The sequence below is a fragment of the Malus sylvestris genome, chromosome 3, assembly GCF_916048215.2.
Source record: "Malus sylvestris chromosome 3, drMalSylv7.2, whole genome shotgun sequence".
In the NCBI taxonomy this organism is placed as follows: Eukaryota; Viridiplantae; Streptophyta; class Magnoliopsida; order Rosales; family Rosaceae; genus Malus; species Malus sylvestris.
In genome coordinates, this window is record NC_062262.1 from 17,642,633 (window position 1) to 17,649,529 (window position 6,897).

General features: G+C 38.3%; 1 non-coding gene across 1 annotated transcript; it reads right to left on the reverse strand.

Moving 5' to 3' along the window:
* Window positions 1–6,160: 6,160 nt before the first annotated feature.
* LOC126617521 (small nucleolar RNA R71) lies at window positions 6,161–6,265 on the reverse strand. Its single transcript, XR_007621397.1, has one exon. It is a non-coding gene; the product is annotated as a small nucleolar RNA R71 (small nucleolar RNA).
* Between the last annotated feature and the right edge of the window lie 632 nt (window positions 6,266–6,897).

Here is a 6,897-nt window from a genome sequence, read left to right on the forward strand (position 1 = left end):
AACATGAACCCAAAAATCCACCTTTTGGATTTGGCCGAAAATCCCCAAAAACATGGCACCAAATTTTAGCTCCAATATTCATGCTCATATGAACTACATCTACAACATTTGAGATGACAAATTTTCTAACAAAATTTACATTCAAAGAAGCAAGAATAAAGCTTGTAACATATTACAACATTTAAATCAAAGACTATGAACTACAAAACCCAAAAGGATTCACCAACTACTAGACCTAGGCTCTGATACCACTTGAAGGAAATTTTGTGAAAAACATGTTCATTTGAGCAACATCTATAGCATGCAATTAACAATTAAAAGGCGGAATCATGCTTGCATGCACTCAAAAACAAAACATTAACCATGAAATTCAAAGCCTAGTAGATTGGTGAACCTTGACTCAACTTAAAACAACATTTGTTAGTTGAGAAATTATACCTTTGTAGATTCCTCTTTGCATAAGCAAAGGCTAATCACCCAAAGAGAGGGCCTTCATTCCTTGCATCTTAGATCTATGGATTTGGATGGATGAAATGGTTCTCCAAGTTCCCAAAATTGAGAACCTCTAAGTCTCTTCACCAAGGTTAGATTGGAGAAGAAATGAGTGACCTTGGAGTAGTAGGATTGCTAGCTAAACCCTCCAAGGAGGCCGGCCACTTTAGAGAGAAAGGAGAGCTTATGTTCTCATCCTTTCCCCAAAAGAAAACCCTAAATGAATTTTGGCTATAAAGTCATATTTATACCTTAATTCATTGGAGTGGCAAACTTGTAAATAAGTCCAAAACTCACTCCATCTCTAAATGGCCGGCCTTAGGGTATTATTGGGCTAATTGGGCCTTTGTGAATCATTATTCATTAAGTTGTCATACAACTTAATTCAATGGGCTTGACGTTCGAAGCCCATTGGGCCTTAAGGTCCAAAACTATCCCGAGGTCTTTAACGAACTTATTCGTTTGATTAATTAACATATTAATTAATCCTTGCCATAAATAATTAAACCATTTAATTATTCTTACTTATCTCCATTGTTTCTTCAATCTCCACCTTACACGGTGTACAATCCATTAGGTTCCTTTTAGCAAGGCAGTGGGCGATTAAAACCATTTCAAATAGATTGTGAATTGAAACTTACTTTCAATTCTCCCTTTAGTGATTATACACGTTTAGGGCTTCCACAAACCATGAGTGACACCTAGCAGCATTCATGGTTACCCAAGCTAATCAGAAGAGGTGGAAAACCTATTCAGTTTAGGATTACAATGCAATACGGTCTTTCTCTAATACAATACTCTTGATTACATTGTTTGGATTGATAGTTTATTCATGTCTACTATCCAATGTGATTCGTGTGCTTATATGATTACCTTGAATGTGATTTGGAACGACTTCCTAAATATCATTTATACACTGGCCAGAGATTCTTAATCATATCATAGAGTATTCTCCCTCAAACGGTTTGAAGGTTAGGGATCCCTTGTTGCGCATTCACTTGCCTCCATGGCTAAGTGGCTTAACCCCGACGATGCCGTGGACACCCGCCTGATGGAGTGACTTTGACATAATCAAAGATCAAGGACTTAACCACAAGACAACTATGATGCCTCAGGTCAAAGGACTACTTTGCATTATCCCAACCATGAGTTCTCATGTGACTTGAGTATGAGAACTCGTCGTTGATCGTGTTCAGTGGACTCATTCATTATTGAGCACCTACACACTTGTCTTGATGTCACACACACCAATGACTCGAGACTAGTCATTATCCCTGAGAGAAGACACAGCACGTACTGATCTTAACGGACTGTCAATGCGCAATTGGCAATCCTATGATCAGGAACGTTTAGGATGTGTCTACGAAAGAATGGTCTCATGAATCTAACTTCTTTAGATCGCATTCTCCCAATCACATATTCCTTGGACTTATCGTTTAAGCGTATAACATTTATATGAGACGGCTCAAACAATAATCTTTGCCCTTGATATTAAACTAGATTAGTTTAACATGTGAAATGTCCGTAAAGTATCATCATATGATTGGTTTTAGGGCATATTTCCAACAACAATATGCCGAAAGGACCACAATGCAAAGTGTCCCTACAGAAGGTATGTCCTATGGGCAAGGATATCCAACTCATCAATGTTCTCAATTCGCTGCGAATGAAGATGCTTGGGGTTATCAAGGTCATAACCAATCATGGGACAACATGTTTTCCAACGCTTACAATTCGGATTTGAGAGATTATTCAGATTACATGTGGGGAGAACCTCAACAATTCCAACAAGATGGGTATTGGCAGCAAGAAGAGGAATTCTATTAAAGACCTATCCAGCCATCACAACAATCTGCCCAATTCAATTCAGGTACGTCTTTGGATAATGATATGTTTAATAAGTTACTCACCTCTTTGAACCAGGAAGTAGAAAATGGAAACAAAGAGATGCAAAATCAAGCCAATATGACGGGAGAATTAGAGAAGCAAATTGGGCAGATTATTGAGTTCATGGCACAAATTCAAAAGCAAAGTGAACTCTCTAACTCAACTATTGAAAATTTGAAGGAAGATTTTGAAATCCATGATGCTATCACTTTGGGAAGTGCTATGGAGGTTGGAGGTGAACCCAAGACATCCAAACCAAGCCAAAATATAGATGAACAGCTGCTGCTCGAAGAAGAGGAGAATAACAAGGCCACGACAAGGGAAGAACCACCCTTGCCGTAGCCCTATATGCCATCTATGCCGTCCACTACAACCAAGGTAAGCCTAAATTCAATTTGTCCTGACCCCGTTTCACCAAATGTCCTTATTCCTTGCAGGATCATGCAATCTAAGGAAGAAGAATGTGGGAAAGGCATCCTCGAAACCTTTCCAACGAATCAAGAGCAAGAAGTGGATGGGGAATGTCTAGAATTCATTAAAGAAGATACATTTGAGATGAAAATTCCCAAAGAAGTTGGATTTTATGACACGGGACAAGTCATAACTCTCAAAACACAAAATATGGCCAAGTCCTATATCCTTGCAACCTTCAAAGATGTGGTGTTCGTAATTGAGTTTATGTTGGAGCAAGCAAGTAAGCCATCTTCTCCAACTTTGATTTTATTATATACTAACTTGCTGATTTTGATGATTCAGGCACCTACACTAGAATTTAAACCATTGTCGGATCACGTCAAGTATCACCTTCCATTCAAGGATCAATTACATGTTATGGGCCCTATCCAAGTTTAGAAGGAAGTTTCGTCCGACTGGAAGACGTTAAAGCAAGTGCTTCTTGAGAGGCAACCCATGTATTCAAATAAGGAAGGTTTTTGAATTGCTCCATAATCAGTTTTGCTTATTTAATTTTTTTTTGGTGTGGGTTTATGTTTTGAAACACTGACAGTTATGCAAGGTATTTTTACATTCATAAAAAAGAAGGGAACATTAAACAGATAAATACAAGAGGGAGCCTTCACAAAGGTTGCTTAGGAGAAATCTCAGTAGTCGGCGGAGCCTCAGCAGTCGGCGGCGCCCCAAAAGGAGGAAGCATCAGAGGTTGATCATTTGGAGCTTTATTACGCAGTACAACCCAGAAGACGAAGGCAAATGCTGTTGGAACAAAACCATAAACCTCTGATGATCAAGTAAAATCTGACCATCAAATTCCTACATCTGGTCAATCTTCCTTTTCATGTTTGTAGCATAGTTATGTGCGAGCCTGTGCAACTGTTTCTTCTTATGCTTAATCCCTCTAATCTCCTACTTGAGACTCATCACTTCAGCCGCCAATGATTCAACTTGACGGGTTTGGGCAAATAGGCGTTGGGCCATATTAGACACGGAACCTGCGCACTGCACACTAAGAGCCAGAGAATCCTTAACAGCCAACTCATTAGACCGTTTAGAAAGCAATCTGTTATCTTTAGGAGTGACAAGGTTCCGGGCCACCACCGCAGCAGTCATGTCATTCTTCATCACCGAATCCCCAACGGTAAGAGGACCAGTAGAGGATGTGAAGGATGGGCGCTGATGAGTAGATTTTATATTATATATTTTACCCTAATCTTAGTATATTTTGGTTAATATATTGGAAGAATTTTGATACTTTGAATTGTATTTTCAATATAAGACTTTCGACTTCCTCTGGAGCAAAACAGAATCAAATGGACGAATTTTGGAGTAATTCCAATGGGAGGACGTTCGTGAGTCACTTAGCTTGATCGTATCAAAATTTGGGATTTTTTCACCAAGCGGTTATTTTCTGGCGATGAAATAAAGAAGCAGTGCGCAGTGCTGGAAAATGACGTTTTTGGGCTTAAATGACGTTTTTGGAGCCCAAGATGACCTCGGATGGGTTCGTGGCCTTCTGGAAAAGTGTTCAGAATATTCCAAACATCAAATCCAGCTATATTGGGCCAGTTTTGGAGCAGCTTTTGGGCCAAAACGTGGCTGTTCAGATTTTAGACGAATTTTACTATTTTTTATTTAGGTTTTTTATTAATTTTAGTTTGCTAGGGTTTGTGTGGTGGCTTAGCAAATATATTGCTTGGCCGTCTACAGTTTGAGACTACGCTTTACTTTTATGCAATTTTGGAGACAGAGAGAAGTGCTAGGGTTTTGAAGATTTTCTACTTGAAGGTGTTTTCAATCCTTTTCTTAAGAGATATTTCTATGATTTCAATTATGAATATGCGGAACTAATTTCTTTTGCTAGGGCGAAGCCTTGAGCCTTAGCATGAATATGTGATTTTTATTTAATTGCTTATGATTGATTGCATTCGTACTTTGAATTGTTAATCACCGGGATAAAAACTATCTAATTGTTTTAATGCCTGATCACCATTAGGATTTTTAGAAAAGTAATTTGATGCAATTTTGGTCGGAAGGTTCCCTGAAATTGACGCTGGCTTCTTGTGATTAATAATTGTAATTTCACTTAGGATGAATATCACGTCTTAAGGATTGCATGGTTTTTCAAAGGATTTTCATAAAGCATAATGAGTCTTTCATGTTCAGATTTGATCCGAACGTCCAGACAGGTTGCATGTTAGATATACGTTCTATGTTGGAGGTTCCAAGTAGAACATGAATTAGGAAAATCTAACCTTCAAAGTAGCATGTATGGATCATAAGTAATGGGTAAAAATTCATAGGATTGCTAGGTGATGGTGGAACCCTAGTGCTTTCTTAATTTGATTTTCTCATAACTATTTTCTTCTCTCTAGTCCTAATATTGCAGATTGTCTTATCATTAATAGTTAAATTCGTTTTTATTTTAATTAGGTTATAAAATCAATCACTTCAATTTCTACTTTACAATAATTAAATGAAATCTGATTAGTTCGAATTATTTAATAATCCCTGTGGAGATGACCTTGCAAAATCCGTTTATACTACAATAACCTTGTGATTCTTGCAAGTAAAATAGGAGGTTTTTATCGCATTCACATAAGTAGTAAAAATCCTATCAAGAAAATGGCGCCGTTGCCGGGGATTATTTAAAATAATCCCCACGAATCAGATTTTCAATTAATTATTGCTGTTTATACATAAAAAAAATATTTAATTTTCGTTTTCATTTTATTTTTACAGATTACAACAGTACAACAGTACAGATTTCAGAAATCTGTGCATGGTCAGCACCCGTTCAACAGTGCAGAAATTGATTCCATTTGATCCAGAATTTGAGCAGCATTTAAGGAGGAAGCGCAGGGAGCAAAATTTGCAGCGGGTTCGTCCTCTGCAGGAGACTTTTCTGCAATCAGTCTTTGACCTGCACAACAAAGAAAAAATGGCATTTGTAATTCCAGAGGCAGGTCTGCCCCTGGGTGATTCACTGACTGCCCATTCCACAAATATACCCAGTTGCATTACATATCCGGCAGTGGAGGAAGGGACTGCTTTTGAAATAAAACAGCACATGTTGAATATTCTACCTACGTTTCATGGGTTATCATCTGATGATCCTAACATGCACATTGTAGAATTTTTAATGGGGTGCAAAAACATTTTGGTGAGGGGATTTTCAGCCGAATCTATTAAGCTGCGGATGTTTCCATACACACTAAAAGATCAGGCACGGAGATGGCTCCTCACACTCCCATCTGGAAGCATTACAACTTGGGCCCAACTCAGTGAAAAATTTCTAAACAAGTATTATCCGGCTTCTAAGACTCTTGACATGAGAACTCAGATTTTATCTTTTGCCCAAAAACCAAACGAAGAGTTTCACGAGGCATGGGAGCGGTTTAAGGAGTTGATTAGAAAATGTCCACATTCGGGTATTAACATTACTGATCAAATGCATATATTTTTCAGAGGGTTGAATATGACGACAAAAACTCTTGTCAATGCTTCATGCGGAGGTTCGTACAAAGATAAAAATGCACAAGAGGCTTGCTTGTTATTTGAAAAAATGGCAGCAGATACTCAGCAGTGGGCAGTTGAGCAGTCACAATCTAGGTCTGTTTTTGAGATGTCAAATGGTTCACCATACGTGTCGGCACAAATTGAAAAAATGGAGAAAAAGCTTGAAAGATTTGATGCAAAATTTGACATGTTATTACAAAGAATTTCGGGTTCACAGGTTGCTGTACAACAGCCTTTACAAGCTGCCTGCAGCATTTGCAGCTTGACAAATCATGATTTTTTGAGCTGTCCACATAACGATGCTTATCCGGAATTTACAGCAGAGCAGGTTAATTCATTTAACAATTTCCAGCGTCCCCGATATGACCCGTATTCTAATTTCTACAACCCAGGTTAGAGAGATCATCCTAATTTAAGGTGGGACAAGGAACTGCACCTAAGGCTGCTTGGGAGGTTGCAATTGAAAAATTGGCAAATACTACCACTCAAGAAATTCAAAATCTACATGCAGCAGTGAAAAACATAGAAAAACAAATGGGGCAGATT